At 32.8% G+C, this 17,251-nt stretch overlaps 1 long non-coding RNA gene across 1 annotated transcript in view; it reads right to left on the bottom strand.

The window, feature by feature from the left end:
* The window catches only part of LOC125072363, a 172,255-nt gene that overhangs the window by 96,844 nt on the left and 58,160 nt on the right, over positions 1 to 17,251 (bottom strand). The window contains exon 2 of the long non-coding RNA XR_007119955.1: positions 8,781 to 8,823. This is a non-coding gene — a long non-coding RNA (uncharacterized LOC125072363). The remainder of the gene's footprint in view (positions 1 to 8,780; positions 8,824 to 17,251) is intronic.

A 17,251-nucleotide genomic window follows, 5' to 3' on the forward strand; every position in this document is an offset into this window, starting at 1 on the left:
CTCAGTGTATTTTTTTTTAATTGTAATATTTACAATTATTGTTTTCATACAATAACAAATTAAACATAGGTATATTTTCGTTATTTGAAACAGCTTAGAGGCGATCATCTCATTCCCAAGCTGTGCAACCAACTAAGAAGTCATTCGTTTTGTAATATTTCCGTGTCTAATCACCCTGGTTGTACCTTCGACGTTTATTCAAAGTTTCATAATAATCGACTTTAACTACTAAAACGTGAAAACATTACAAACAAACAAACAAACTTACTTTTGCGTTTATTAAATTGTTCCTCGTTTCGTCCCGTATGTGTCTTATTACATAGCCCATTGAGTTGAAACTATATTTATAGTTTAAATTAATACCGGTATTCAAGTTTCATGGATATAATACATGGTATACGAATATTTACAAATTATTCTTAAGAATATTAAGATTGCAATACAATGCGTGCCAAGTATAAGCTAGTGCTTAATGATTTAAACCAAAATGTAATGTAATCGAAACACCTATTTACAATCGACAAAAGTTTTAACAATTTCACGTATTATTTTTCTATATGTACGATCAAAAACTAAGATCTCTTTTTTACCTATAAGTTGATATTATTTTGCCTTATTAAAAACTTACTACCGAAATACATGAAATTCTTTCTCTAACATTGTTTTTACTAAAGCGTCTCACTTGGCCTTTATAACTTTGCTCGGTAATGTCATTGCAGGCATGTAGGCTTACGTGACCATACCTTTAATAAATATCTTGCATCTTTGGTGATGTGAAAGCACATAATAATCCGTACTATACACAAAAGCATTTCGAAATTTCATCAACGCGGCGCAAAGTTTGGAACTCCAGCGCACAAACGCCACAAGTATCCTTCGTCTTAAGACCGCGGAACATCATACTTATTTTCACTTAGTTACCGTCTCGGGTATTCAGTAAAATATTAACGCGGTGCCGCATTGCGGGCAAGCCTCAAGGACGGCGCACGTGATGCCTTTTTGAGAACGCTTAGGGCGTCCGCTCACTGCGCTGCGTAATACTTACCTGTGCATTAGCGTAAGGCTAAAACCCGATACTAGTTGCATTTTATGCTATCATTGGTTAGACATTTAAATTGTAAGCAAAGAGATCCCGTCAATAACCCACCCTCCGCTGAGCAGGAATATTTTTGAAAAGGTTTCCAATTGTTTTATCACGCAGTTCCAGCGCGTGTTAGGATGGCAGAACACAGAATCATTTGATAAAGATCATGACGTCAGAAGAATATTTGTTGATTTCATTTCACTATGCATCTTTTACGCAGTTGGGTAAATAATTCTGTAATGTTATGCCCAAATATCGTTTTACTATAGAACCTATAAATCATTAATTAAATGTCAGATTTAATTAGTGTTGATTGCATTGTCATGCGTTAATATGTTTATATGGAAGATTTCCAATATATTCTACTTCATATGCGGTAAGTAAAGATGCATTTTAAGATGCAACGCGCTTAAAAGATATCTATTCGTTTTTTTTTATGATACTAAAGACGACACGTATCTACACTAATTCTGCATGCGTCAACATTATTTTGGGTATATTTAAATACGTTTTTCAACGTATTATTTCTTTAAAATATTTTATAATATCTTATGGATTTCTTAACACGAATTACATTCAACGCAAACTTTTACGTCAATAAAAAGTATCGTTACTATTTTTATTGATACTAGAAAGCAAACAAACAAATAAACTTCTCGCTGGTAGTTTCCTCAGCCACTGAAAGGCTTTATAAAGTGGCTTTGTAAGAGCCAATAACTACAGCTAATAGTCCTCAGAAGCCAACAGTATGATTTTATTTATTTGTTTTAGAGCAAACAGTTAAATATGCGAAATTATGGTTCAAATAATAAACAAGAATTATCCGATAACGGTTCATAATAAGAATACAATTCGATACAAAGATAAAAAAATAATAAAAACAAAAGAAAACCAAAATTGTACGCTTATTTAACTTTAACATATTTTCTCTTGTAAGTATTTATTTTATTGTATCTAAATTATTAAAAAAATCATTTTATATTTTGAATGACTAAAAATAATGTATCTTTAACGCTAATAGATTTGCTTCTTGGTTAAGACACACAATTGAACGACGTTAAAACAATTGAAAATGATCAAAATAATATATAATAATTTATGATAATATATGTTACATCATTTAATTGTAAATAATGTATATTTATATTTGGAATAATTTACGAAATAATTATCGAACCTCGTTAAAGTATCTATTATAAGTATTACTAATTTCGATATATTTAAGGCGTTCCCTTACCGGGAGCAATTGCTTGTAGTGTACGAAGCTAAGATTTGATTTTAGCTTTGGGTTACAGAACCGCCTCACTGACTGACGAACATTCACCTGCAGTTGAGTTCATTGGTTTAAAGGTATCGAATTTTATTTTGTCATTATAGGTTGCGCGCAGTAATGCTCAGTTTTAGTCACTTATTTATTACTCGAATCTGAAATGTTAGAATACACGCGAATTCCACGGGCGAGAAACCGCCATTAGATCAAAGGCAACAAAAAATACGCATTGATTGCCCAATTACTTTTACCTCCATAGTACATCGTAGAATACTTTTTTGCGTGAAAAATGTTTCACTGAAAGGTTGCTCAACTTAAACCTTGAAATCTTATTCAATGAAGAAAAGTAGAGCACCTTATTTTCAGCAGCGTTTTGGAATAAGTCCCATACCTGAGGAGCTCACCAAAGTTGAGAGGTCGAAGCCTTTACCGCTAATTGATCGTCTCGTTAGAGTAGGTAGGACGTAGATCTTATGGGATAAAATTTCGAGTTCAACATAAAAAATATTAGGTAAATTTCTGAAATTCTTAATAACAACCCGGAGTCTGGAAATTCTTGGTGTTGAAGGTCGTAAAGCCGTTGATCCTGCGCTGGTCGTATCAGATTTGAAATTCCAACATACTTTATGAGTGCCAGAATATAGTTAAATTGTATGCGTATTTGAGCACTTTAATGGGGCTAGTTCTTCATAAAATGGCTGCTGACACCGATATCAGACAGGAGTTTATTATCATCACCACTAATAAGTAGAGCTTAAAAAAACGAATATACAAGTCATATATTTATAAGATTTTGAAAACTAATATTATATATTATTATATATTACTTGTGAGATGGCGTCCAACAGAGAAGTACGGAAGAAGAAGCTGAAGAAGATGCTGCGCCGACTCCGAGTAAAATTGAGATAAGGGCAGGAGGATGGATGGACGAAAACTAATATATTTGGAATTAAGACAGCCGATCGAATAATCCGCTTACAAAAAAAAACACTTTACGTAATAACATAAAATTTTCTATATATAATGACTTCGTTATATTCCATTAGTGTCTTAACTGTATTATAAAAATTACTAAACTACTATATTTTATACGATAAAAGTGTTTCAGTACAATCCCGTAATGCTCCCACCGGCACCGGTTCGCAATGTAGACTCCACCAAGAAGAACCGGCTCGAAACTTATAGTTATACTGCGTAACTTAATACGCCGACCGACATAACCTTTTAGATGTAATAAAGGGAACGTAAACCGCTTTATTTTCACCTTATCCTATTACGTTTAATAAAACGAGGTCGCATTGAGTCATCGGTAAGAATCGTAAGTAGATTACATATGAAACCTCTTGACCAAGAAAATCTAAAATGAAATTTACTATTTACGTAAAATTCAATACATGAACAAAGTACAGAATGTATAGATGGTAAAAGGTACTAAGAAGATATATAACTACTCTGAATGTATTAATTAACTAATTTGTAACATGTATCACGTGATTCAAAGGATATTCCGCCAATTCAAATATGTTCCGGCATTTAAAAGGTATTGTGAAATAAACAGACGTACAATAGATAAGAGCCGAGATGGCCCAGTGGTTAGAAAGCGTGCATCTTAACCGATGATTACGAGTTCAAACCCAGGCAAGCACCACAGAATTTTCATGTGCTTATTTTGTGTTTATAATTCATCTCGTGCTCGGCGATGAAGGAAAACATCGCGAGGAAACCTGCATGTGTCTTATTTCAACGAAATTCTGCCACATTTGTATCCACCCGCATTAGAGCAGCGTGGTTCAATATGCTCCAAACCATCTCCTCAAATGGGCCCAGCAGTGGGAAATGTACAGGCTTATGTAAAAAAAAAACAGGCAATAGATAAGTTTCTTGTTTTGTAATCAGCCTTATTTACAAATCTGATAACTAACTTATATCAAACAAAATTACAATGGATATTATTTTCATTTCTAAACACTTAATGGTATTCAGCTTTGTATGCAAATTTCAAAGACAACCATTAATTTAAGTCATTTATCCTTTTATATAGTTTTGCAAGTAAAGTTTCGTTTCATAGTGACTTCACACGCAACGTTCTGCTTTCTATCTCATATTTTTATAAACAGTACACGATTAAACATGCAATAAAAAGTGGTTTAGATCATCTTTATTTATTAGTCACTAGTTTTCGCGCGCGTTTTCGCTCGAGTCTTGGGGTTGGTTGTCAGGTATTATTCACACAGTATTACATTATCAAAATCCAAATATTCTTTATTGAAGTAGACTCTTAATAATTATAAATAGTTAAAAAACTAAAAAAACACACTAAAAATTACAAAAGTAAACCTTTTCATTTAATACCCATATCATGCGGCTGCATTTCAAACAGCCAGTCCGCCATCTTGGGGAAGCCGCCATATTGGATTTGTAATGACGTTTCTTAGCTAGTCATGTATTTTCATCAGAACTCAGTGCGTGTGCAAAATTTCATCCTAATCGAAGACCGGAAAGTGGGTCAAATTAAGATTCCAAGATTTTCTTACATACATAGTTACAAGTGAAGCTAATATAAGCGTGATAAAACACTTTAGATCGTCGTGTTACAGTGTTGAATGTAAAGTCAAACTACTACTACTACCTACTACTTTTACTACAACTAATTACTATTAATACTACTACTACTAATTATAGCCTATGTGCTATGCTGATGTATAAGCTATCATTGCAAATTGTTGACATGAAAATTAAAATAACATAATTCACTCGTCATCTCTCTACATAACCAAATATCCGAGTAAATAATTGCACTGGTTTACATTCTTTAAATTATAATTCCTCTATTATTTTTTCGTAGAATCTTGACGACTTACACTGCAGAAAATATTATAAATAGATATTTATTTTGGTAATAAACAAAATTACATTGAATAAAATAAAACTTAACCAAAAATAGTTTCCGTTGTATATATAGACAAGCTAGCATAAAATTTAAGTATCAATAATATTTTATTAAATAAAAAAAATCTTAAAGAATAACTCAGTATTCTAGATAGGACCAGCTGATCAGTGTCGTTACGTCTAATAAATCTTTATTTAAAAACATACATGTAAAAAGAAAACAAGATGGATTTGTAAACTCACAAATAATATTACACTTTATATGCACGGCAGTATGACGTCACAGATAGGATGAGCTCATATTATCGGCAGCCTAAAAGCCGATACATCGGGCTCCTCAATGCTGATTTTCAGTAGCTACTTTGCATGACCGTCTAACACTGTTAAAATAAAATTAGAAAATACCAACTATTTGTGTGGCATTCATTTGTTTATTATTATATGTATATGAAACTTGATATACTAGTTTACGATTGAAATGCTTTCAAGTATTATACGTAATATACAATAATGCGCCTCAACCGAATAATGTAATGAAGTAATATCTAACACTAAATCCAGGAATTCCCTTGAAATTGGAGCCAGGGTCGAGCGTGGGACTACAGGTAAGAACTTTATTAAAACAAGTATCCGCCCGCGTATTCGTTGACATGTGAGTTCAGGTTACACGTGATATTTTTTAAGAAGACGAAATAATTTGTTGTATTTTATCATCTCCTTTTTACTTAGCTTTAAAAATCCGGGTTTTGTATCCCCAGAACTGTCCCTACCTACGGCCATAAGAAAATCCAAACTTTAGAAAACGCCAGAAACCTTAAAAGCAATATCTACGCGTATGCTTTAAACTACTTCATAAGAATCATATATCAACGTCAAAAAAACATCCTTTAAATTAAGAACAAGACATTCCCAGGTTTTCTTTTATAGACAATAAAAGATAAAAAAAATATTCGCCACTGATTGGTTTTTTTTTTTTTTTTAATCACTTTACGTCCTTATATCGTCCTAATCAACTAGATACGTACGAATAAAAAACGTATTAGTAGAAATACATTTATCCTAACGTGGGCGTCGCGTAATTAACTGTTACGACACTTTTCGTTAGCAATTTTGCTATTGCTTTCAGTAAATTTATTTTATTTAATGCTAGAATATCAAAGAAGAAGAGCTTATGTGATTGTAGGCTTTTAAAGGCTTTTCAAAATGTTATAAGATAATCCGTTTCAAAGCAAATGCAAAATAAAAAAAAATAAAAAGAAATATTTTTTATTCAAGTAGGCTTTTAAAGCGTAATTGAACAATCTATGTTTAGTGAAGCTACCACCGATGCAAATTTTACCGAGAACAACCGGCAAGAAACTCAGTAATTTTAACTTAGTAAGTTAGATAGTTTAGTTTTTTCAAAATTTAAAAATACAAAGTCGCGTTAGTTAAAGACACTTATATACCTATGTATATAATACATCCTGCCTGGAAATCAACAACTAGTGTCAATTGCCGATTCGCAAAATTACTGGACGTACATAAGCATCGGTTACAATGTGTAATGAAAGTTTACTTATGACCTTACGCATTAACAATACAGTAAACGTCTAATATCTGCAGGAATGAAAGATTTATACAACAATACCACTAAAATATTAAACATTAGCAGCAAAGCGATGTAACATTTTCTAACCCAAAATGTATTCTATAACTAATGGGTCTTATTTAAAGTATTTTATTACAATATTCAATTTATTTTTACCAGTCAAATTCCGAACGAAATAAAAACGAATGCTATAAAATAGGGAGGAGGCTTCAATAAATATGTTTGATCAGAATACAATGTTTGTTTCATTCTGATTCGTTCCCATTCAAAATTAACAGCCTGTAAATTTCCCACTGCTGAGCTAAAGCTTCCTATCCTTTTGAGGAAAAGGTTTGGATCATATTCCACCACGCGCCTCCAATGCTGCTGGTGGATACACATGTGGCAGAATTTCGTTAAAATTAGACACATGCAGGTTTCCTCACGATGTTTTGATTTTCTCCTTTTTTTAAATAATAGCGATGCCCAATCATATTTACCCTTCCAAGCAAGCGTGATTTATTAGTCCAATGATTAGGTAAACATTAGTCCAAGGGGTCAAGATCGAACTCGCTACTTTTCACATCGCTACCCGACCCTTATACCATTGCGCTATTGACGCTTTTCTTTTAATTTTCCTTTTAAATATTTAAAATATGCAAATTATATAATAATGTAGTTAAAATATTTCATTTCTTAGGTTCTAGAATCTGACTTGATAATACAATCTCTATAATAATATTTTAAAATACTGCAAACCGTAAAATAACTAAAAGGATTACAATTAACGGCGTTATAAGATTGTAAATTTATTCGCGTTTAGAGAATTTGAAATTAAATTATTTAATAAGATGTGTTGAGACTTCTAATTAACTTAAATTACTCGCTAAGTTTTTAAGTACACACTTGGTGGTAGACCTTTGCGTAAGACCGTCGGTAGGTACTACTTACCCGTCAGATATTCTACCGTCAAGCAGTAATACTTAGTATTGTTGTGTTCCGGTTTTAAGAGTCAGTGACCCAGTGTAACTTCAGGCTAAAGGTACAAAACATTTTAGCTCTCAAGGTTAATGGCACATTGCTGATGTAAGGAATGATTATTATTTTTTACAACGCCGTCTTTAAGCAATGATGACCGCTTACCATCAGGTGGCTCATTTGTCCGTCCGTCTAATACTTAAAAAAGTCGCTCGAAATAGATTGTTTCGTACACCCTTGGGTTTACAGTTTTATTGCCGTAGCTAAACTAAGAAGGCTTCCTTTTTTGTATAATAGCTTGCCAGAATCCGACCGTGTTGATTGAGCCTAGATTAAATTCCCACTTAATTTTCTTCAATTAAAAAAAATCTAGTCTGGTTAAGTTAACAAGTGGTAGTATTATAATCGCACCTTAGAAAGCACCTGGAGTTCTTGGCTCTGCACCTTTTCCCTGTCCGGTCAGATGGTTGTCTAATGTGATATTATGTGTGCAAATACAGATGTACCCTCATGGGTACATCTGTATTTGCACACATAATATCTTAGAACAATAGATTAGGTTTCGAGATTGTCCTTATGTTCTTTGTACGCTTAAATTATCTAAAGCCTACCCCAAACGGTATCATAAATATAATAGAAAGTAAAGAGCAAAAGTAGACCGCAAAGACCGCAGAATGTAATGCCCAAATTTTTGAAAATATCATTATTCTAAAACACCAAATTCAAATTTGTCTCATTTTGTCTCGTGCCTGTGTAACTAATACATAAAATATAAAATTGTATTTTGTAACAAAACGATGAGTCTGATTTACTTCGAAATTTATTTTCTCTATCTGAATAAAAAAATATTTTACACTTAATATTAATAGCTGAAAATGACAATTTACAATTATACATAATAGTATATTCATTTATATATATATTGAATTCAAACTATGTACAGTTGGCACAACTGTGGATAAATCTATTAATAAATTAAAAAGACATACCTGTGTCGAGACGTCACTGATGGAATTAACCTCCAATTGATACCTGAAAAAAAATAAAAAAATATTTATAAAACATTTTGCTAATTATGAAATAAAATTATTATTTAATCCATACTAATGTTATAAATGTATAAATAACTCTGTCTGTCTCTTGCTATTTCAGAAAACAAACTACAGAACCGAATATTATGAAATTTGATTGAACTCCAAGCAATGCTATTTTTATGCCTGACTGACGGCTGACCAAGCCGTAAAATGCGAGCGAAGCCGTGGGCGACAAATACTAATTACATAAAAAAAAAAAACGATCCTTAAATTTTAAAATTCCAAAACTCAAAATTTCGAATTGTTCAAAATAATAACATTAAAAAGAACAGCTAAGTTCATGAATAAATGGAATAAAAAATAAAGCGTGCAAATAAAATTAAGATCAAAAGATTAAATACAATGACAACATAAATAAGACGCATAAAGAGATTCAAGCAGAATGCGCCATTAATAAGGCTCACCTTCACAATAAATAAATTATACGAACAAATTCCGCCAATTTCATCAAAACTATCAGTTCAATTTTGGTTAATTTTCTAGTAAGAGGTGCTTAGGAAATTGTTGTAGGCACAAAGATTCTGGACTGTGACCTAAAAATGACGATTATGATGACCCCATAATAAACCAACTGGCCGAATCCATGAAGAGTAAAAACAATCCTTCATGGAAGACATACGTACGTAGTAATCTATATCAATAACTAGCATCCCCTGTTTTAACCCCAAAAGGGTGTTGATTTCTAATGATACATATTAGACCTCCACCAAATGAGCATTCATTTTAAATTTCAAGTCTCTCACTTCAGAAACATGGGACTTTTAATCCCCTTTCACTCCCTGGGGGTGGAATTTCCTAAAATTCGTTCTCAGCGAATGTCTACACCATACAAGGAATCTACCTTAATTTCAAATAGGTTTTAAAGTTTCTGCGATTTCGTAATTAATCGGTGAGTGGTTTTTCGCTATAAAGATTTCGAGCAGGTCTAAAATAGACCCGATTGAAACCTATCCACAATAATTGATCATTAAAAAAAAAGATTTTTAGTCGACTACAAACATCCGCAAAATTCGGCTGATTGAAATATTACGATATTAAATCCATGAAATTCAATGACATGACAGTTCAACAGGCGGTTATGTTTGACGTTACGGTGCGTTCAGAAAGTGTGTCCAAATAATAATTTCGTGGGGTGTTAGGGGTACGGTAGACTCGATGTAAACTTATTCACATTTAATTATAGATTAGCGTTTATAAAAAAGTTATAATTACATAATATGGAAACCGTATATGTTTAGTTTTATTTATTCTACCGCAGCGAAGCCGGTTTTTATCTAGTTAATAATAATCGGTAAGTTTACATAATGATGCCTGAAAATAAAAATCCAAATGATATAAAAGGTACACCAAACGATATGTCTATTTAAATAAAAACATATATCAACATAGCTTAAGCTGACTGATGTACATATATTAATACTATACAAGATGTATGTCAGTTACGAAGCTAAACGTCTCGCTTTTCGCTCCTTACGTCTGAGTACTTGAATATCTCTCCACATTTATATTTCCGGAAAATTATAATTTGAGGATCTTCAAGATACTCTCGGCAAGTCTATTTAAATAAAAAAGCAAGGAGGGTCCACTGGGTCATATAACTTAGAAGCTTAACTTGTAGACTCAGGCCCAGGGGAATATGCGACTTTTTATATTATACTTATCATCTTGTGATTTTCAGTTAAGTAAAATATCGTTACGAAACAGGTTTAAAAAAAACGTAGAATTTTACTCCACAAATCAAATCAAAATATTATTTATTCGAATAAGCTCAAAAACTATTAATATATTTAAATAATAATAAATATTGTATTAAATCTAAAACTACTGAAAACAGATTTTATCGATAAAACAGACAAGAAACTCAGTAGTTACTGACACACACACACAATCAACAGGTGCACGCTCACGTTCCAAAAACACTATTGTAACACCAACGAAAAATTAAAAACCATATAGACATTAAATTGAAAAAAAAAAACAAAATTTATTACTTATACAAATTGGTAGCTTTAGAATTAATTCAAAACTATAATATAACGTGACGATTCACAAAAGCTTTTATGAGGCTTCGGGAATAAAGATTATCTTGATTGATTTTTATATAAGTAATGTATGAAAAAATTAAATATTATTGGAAATGGATTTTTATAGTAAAACATTTGTACACGTCCTATAGATTCAAATTTGGGTATAATTTATATTTGATTCTATAGAAATTCACTTCACATCTGACTCGTGAAATACGCCATACGCCATTTAGATATCGAACATTTTTTTGATTATTATTATTATTTTTATATACAGGTAGGCATATCCACCGGATGGTAGGTGGTAGTGGAGTCCAAACACGAAGACGACCAGTACAGTCAGGGAGAATGAACTGCACTAGTCGCCCTTGCCATGCCAGCCGGTAAGATGCCTCTTCACGCCTCGTTTGAAGAAACCTAGGTTATAAGAGGAGAGGAACACGTGTGCTGTTAGAGAATCCCATTTTTTGGAGGTGCGACAAATTAAAGAGTTGTCGAATTTCTTCGTGCGCTATGGAATTGATGTCGCAGTTAGGCAGTGACATCGCGAGCCAGCACTCGTAGATGTCCTACATCATATCTTAAGATTTTACGTTCGTGTTCTGCTATGAGCTTCGAGATTCTTCTTAAAGAATACCTTTCCAATTTCTCGATTCGTAGGAAACGATATTTGAAAGCACGTGAATTGAAATCATTGATATCTTCTAAAGTATTCATTCGAATGTTAAAGTGGACGTGACAATTTAAATCTATATTAAATGTCCAGAGTATCTGAAATATTTATCTGAATAAGGATCAAAAACATTAATTTAGACAGGGACAGAAGGCGAATCGATTAATAATATTAATAGATAGCTTGATATCAAACTCAAACAGTATAACTTTTGTGTTGCGGTTAAAAGGGTGAGTGACCCAGTGTGACAGGGTCACATCATCAGGGACATATCATCTTAGTTCCCAAGGTAGAAGGTAACGTAAAGAATGGTTAATATTTCGTACAGCACCATTGTCTATGAGCCATCGCCACATACCATCAGATGTCCCATTTGCTCGTCCACCTATACAATAAAACAGAAAGTTTTCTCACCAGTTCAATATAACTTCTCCAAGCCTCATTTGACCACCTACATACATTGTAAGGCAAAAGTATTTCTCATTTTGGAGTAACCGTTCTGTACCTGTAATGTTCCAAAGTTGAACTTTAAAAACAGTTCAGTAAAGAAACATTGATATTATTTCAACACTATTCGAGAAAAATCTTCATATCTTCGCTCAATAGATCTTCGAATTGAACGAGAATGTAGTTCGAGAAAATATTTTTCCAGGAAATTCTATTTCTCGAGTCCATACGTATTCAGCCTTTGACGACCGTTTTGCTTTGGAATAAGGTTGAATTTCGCAAAATTTATGCAAAGTTTCCTTGGCATTACGCCAGGATGCTATGGCGTATTTGGACAAACATCTACATGTAAACTCAGCCTTACCTTAATGTCAATCTGACTCTTACGTTGGGACGGATGTATGGAATAGTGCAATATTTATGGCGTCTACGCGAAATATATTTATATATGTTATATATAGTATAGCATATAGGTATTTAACTAAGTAAACAATAACAGTCTTATTAAAAAATTAAAGCTTTCAACCAAGTCGATTAAACGTTAGGTCGAATGTATACATTTATTCAAACTTTTTTGTTTTGTAGACCATTTCCCTTATTTTTCAGTGTCTAATAGTGTGCGTGTAATGCAGGGGCTACAGCTAGGCGAAGCTACCGCCGTATCTGCCGTATCAATTATAGGGGGCCCCCAGCATGTCAGTTGGTCGGATACAACATAAAAATTAAAGGGTCTAACAAGTTACTTAATCCTCATCGTGACCCTCGTTTACATCTCACGGATGCCGAAATCCATTTCAACTCACATAGCCTCCTTCTAGGTCGTGGTTGACTCCTTGGAGTCAATATAGACCACTTTGGATGTCATGATTACTGGATACTGGGATACGTTTTATATACATATATGTTTTTTTTTTCAGTGACTTATACGAATAGAAGTCTTCTCATTTATTAATATAGATGAAATAAAATTTTATCTTATGAATGCGTTTCCTCGCGATGTTTTCCTTCACTTCAGAAGTGTCGAACTTCTTGTATTATAAACGCTAGCACATGAAAATTCAGAGGATTTATTTTTAATTATTGCATTGATGGAAATACCAACGACTTTTTTGACGGTACTTTTAAGTAAATCTAAATTCAGTACTAGTGCTATTTTTTTAAAATATAATCCCTCTTAATTGACTATAATTATCTAAATCTAAATTTTTATATGAAAATTTAATATAAATTAAATAAGTTTCTTTCGCATAAATCTGAAAAATCAGATAAACAAACTACGATCTCGTGTTTATATGTACTTATAGATTATTGTTTATATTTTTACCCACATTTTGTTTAACTCCAATCAACTTACAAACGGCTACTGTCATGTTGTTCTAACACAAATAAAGTTAATTCAAGTACATCAGCCGAATTGTATTTGTAACCAAAACATAATAATTGAAATCGGTTTCTTAAGGAGAACTTTTCGCGTCGTATTTACTCGGCGAAATAAGATTTCTTTTATTTGTTCTTTACTGAACGACTTTTAATAATTATGTTTGTGGAACAGCAATGTTTATGTAAACACTGAAATTGTTAACATTAACTCGCATTTTAATTGTAGTACGATTATCTGAATACTGCAGCTATAAAAAAAAAAAAAAAAACAAAATTAGTTTTTTTTTTATAATTTGCCTGTTCATGCTCTTGTTTAACTTAATAATAAATATTAATAAATATTGGATAATCACATACACTACTCTGATATCCAATGTAAGTAGCTATTGCACTTGTTTTATGGAAATTAGAAGTAGCGACGGTACCACAAACACCCTGACCCAAGACAACATAGAAAACTTATGAACTTTTTGTTCTACATCGACTCGGTCGGGAATCCAACCTGGGACCTCGGAGTGGCATTAGCATTAGCAGCCCGTAAATGTCCCACTGCTGGGATAAAGGCCTCCTCTCCCTTTGAGGAGAAGGTTTGGAGCATATTCCACCACGCTGCTCCAATGCGGGTTGGCGGAATACACATGTGGCAGAATTTCATTTTGCCGACATTGTGATTATAATTGTCTATGTAAACAGTATCCTTACTCGAGAATTTTCGCTGTTCCTTCCAGCTCCATTAAGCGCTTCCATCGTATCCCAATCTCTGCTAGGAATTATCATTGAACCAGATTAAAACGCTTCAAATCTTTACGGTCCTGTAGGATTGTCATTTCCTCGAATTATGAAAATGAGTGCACCTATCAAGGTAAATTTTTTTTTTTTATTAAATTCTAGCACAATTACTCATTGAACAAACATGAACAAACACACGTCATTATCAGATATACATTGAACAGTGACAGTCAATATTTTAATTTATTAATATTTGTTTCTTAAAGAATCAAATTATACATTTCTGTTTTGAGTGAAAACAATTGTTATATTTGTAAATGCACGAACAAAACACACTTAACTCATTTTATAAGACCTGACGATGTTAGTATGTTCATCTATTACCATGTAGCTCCTAAATTAGTAAATTAGCTTCCAAGCTCCCAAATATAACACACATTACGCTCAAAACTCTGTAATACAACGCCTGACTCGAATTTATAACAAACACGATGTTAATCTGGACATATTTTTCTGAACTAAATTGCAATTAAAATAAAAATCAATAAATATATGTCAAAATACAAAAAAGCATATAAAATCTTATATAAAAATATCTGTTAAGCGATTTTATTAAACTATAGACAGACATGAACACAAACACTTACACACACACTATACATACTAATGTGTGCGTGTGTGCGGTTGCGCTTGTTTGTATAAAAAACCATTGCTCTCCATTCAATTTTTTTTTTTTATCGAATATCAAAACAGGGCATACCGTGTCACATATGTAAATACCCTAAAGTCGGTTGTGTCAATCCTGTCTCTGTAAACGCCAATAATATTTTATAAAATGTTATTGGCATTTACAAACTCACTCTGTATTTATATGAAACACCGAGATTAGACCGATTTTTTTAAAAAATATACATAAATATAATAATAAAATATAGCCCAACAGGGTCGTTTAACAGCTGTTTAAGCTACTATTACTTAAAGGGATACTTTGGTCCTGTTAGCAAATAGTTTTATAGTAAGGCTTCCATTTGAGGAGAAGACTTGGTAGCTTACTGAACGCGGCTCAAACTTTTGTTTGTTGGAAACATATGTTGCACATTTTCATCCGATGTTCTTCTTCATCACTGAGCTCGACATGAACTGTAAACAGAAACTAAGCACATGGAAATTTAGCAGTGCTTAACTACTGAGCCATTGATTTTTTCCGGAAATATAAATAATTATTATTATTATCAACATCTAATCGCATACAATGAATTGTATGATTAGCTTAATAAATCTAAATTCTATTTACTTGAAGATAAAATTAGCTAGATAAACATATCAGTTCAAAGATCTTTTGGAAAACCTTGAATATCACACTGCTCAAACTATCATCACAACTATTAAAGGTGTCTTTCTTAAATTCACTATTTTTTTTTTAGTTCAGACAATATAAGTAAGCTCAAAGTTTCCTGGGATCAATGTAGTATCAATCTAAATCAGTATGCCCCTCGTGTCTATTATGACTCGAGTTCACCCTTCAAACAGAATAACAGCATTATGCAGTATTTCCATTTGGTGGGAAAATAACTAGAATTCACAACCTTATAGGTGGCTAGCTTATAAATCTGCGGTCTGATCTTGGATTGAAATCTTAAATCGTTTTTTAAAACAGTTTTTTTTTATCATGAAATTTAACCTTATTTTGACTATGTTAGATTTAGAAGAAATCATATACATTCTCTGATCTCTCCCCGATTATATAGGAGAGAACAGAGGGACTCCTTTGTTTACGCATGTATATGGCTATTCTGTGACAAGAAATTCGAAACTCACTGCAGAACCGACCGTGAAATACATTAAAAAAAAACAAACAAAAAAGAGTAACATGTCTGAATATGATATGTGTATATTACTGTAAGTCAATTGTCAACATTTCACGAGATACAAAGTGAATTCTTACAGAATCGCATCGAATCGCATTACTGTACACTATAACCCTGCGTGGTTAGCAAATCTTCGAAATTCAGGACGACTTTGTGATTAATATCCAACTGCTAATACTGTAAGCTATGAAATCGAAGCCTGTAATTCTTCTGTCAAAACTCATCGGTGATAATATATAAATGATTTATATTGATACGATCGGCATATCCTTTCACTAAAGTAATCAAAAGTAGATAATTAAAAATATGTTTTCTCTCATTAAAAGCTTAAATAAATATCAAAAGCAAGTTCACATTAAATATCCGGGAAAACTCATTACAAAAGTACAAACCAAGCCGCTATAACAGTGCGTCAAATTATTACTGCAGAAGCAATTTTATAGCAAAGCAAACATTCTCCCTCTCGCTCATTCGTTAACTGAAGACAGAGACAAAGAACGCCCGTGCCTAGCGTCCTAAGCAATACAAACGGAACACTCATTACTCTTGGTTTACTGAAGTAATAGTTTATCTAAAAGTTTTATTTGGTCCGGTCATCTGTTTTTCTGTGATTTGTAACCATGAACAGATTCATGCAACTGCAGTTACGATATGTTAGCTCGGATTCTTAGGCTAAGTTTATTGTTATGACTGTATCGTAAGATTTATTTAATACTTTAGAAGATTCATTCGCGCGCTTGTCCAATCCGATTGGACCAAACATTTGGCAAGTGAAGGCAAGCCAAACATCGACCATCCCCGTTTGCGAATGCTTTAGTTACTTTGTGAGCCTCCGAGCACGACATATTGAAGTTTTAATTATGTCACTGTTTATTGTACATCTCTTTACACGGGTTAAAAGTAAGCCAAATAAAAACAACAAAATATCTGCAGCAAAAAATAGCGGAGTTATTGCTTATTAGCGATTTCTTTCAGACTTTTAAAAATGAAGACCAGGGGGTGTAATGCTTATACAAATGCATACATACCAATTACTACATAAGGATACATTCATATTATACAAATAACGCATACAAATATGTAGGGTAAGATATACTAAACAATCAATAAATAGTTTGAGTGCCTTATTGGTCCTGAGTTCAAACCCCAGGTCTGGGTTGGGTTTTTCTATCTAAAAATTCTCAGTAACAGCTCCAAATCTGGAAGTTGAAATTGTGTACGCTCGTGTCTCGAAAGGCACGT

Source organism: Vanessa atalanta, chromosome 21 (genome assembly GCF_905147765.1).
Source record: "Vanessa atalanta chromosome 21, ilVanAtal1.2, whole genome shotgun sequence".
Lineage (NCBI taxonomy): Eukaryota > Metazoa > Arthropoda > Insecta > Lepidoptera > Nymphalidae > Vanessa > Vanessa atalanta.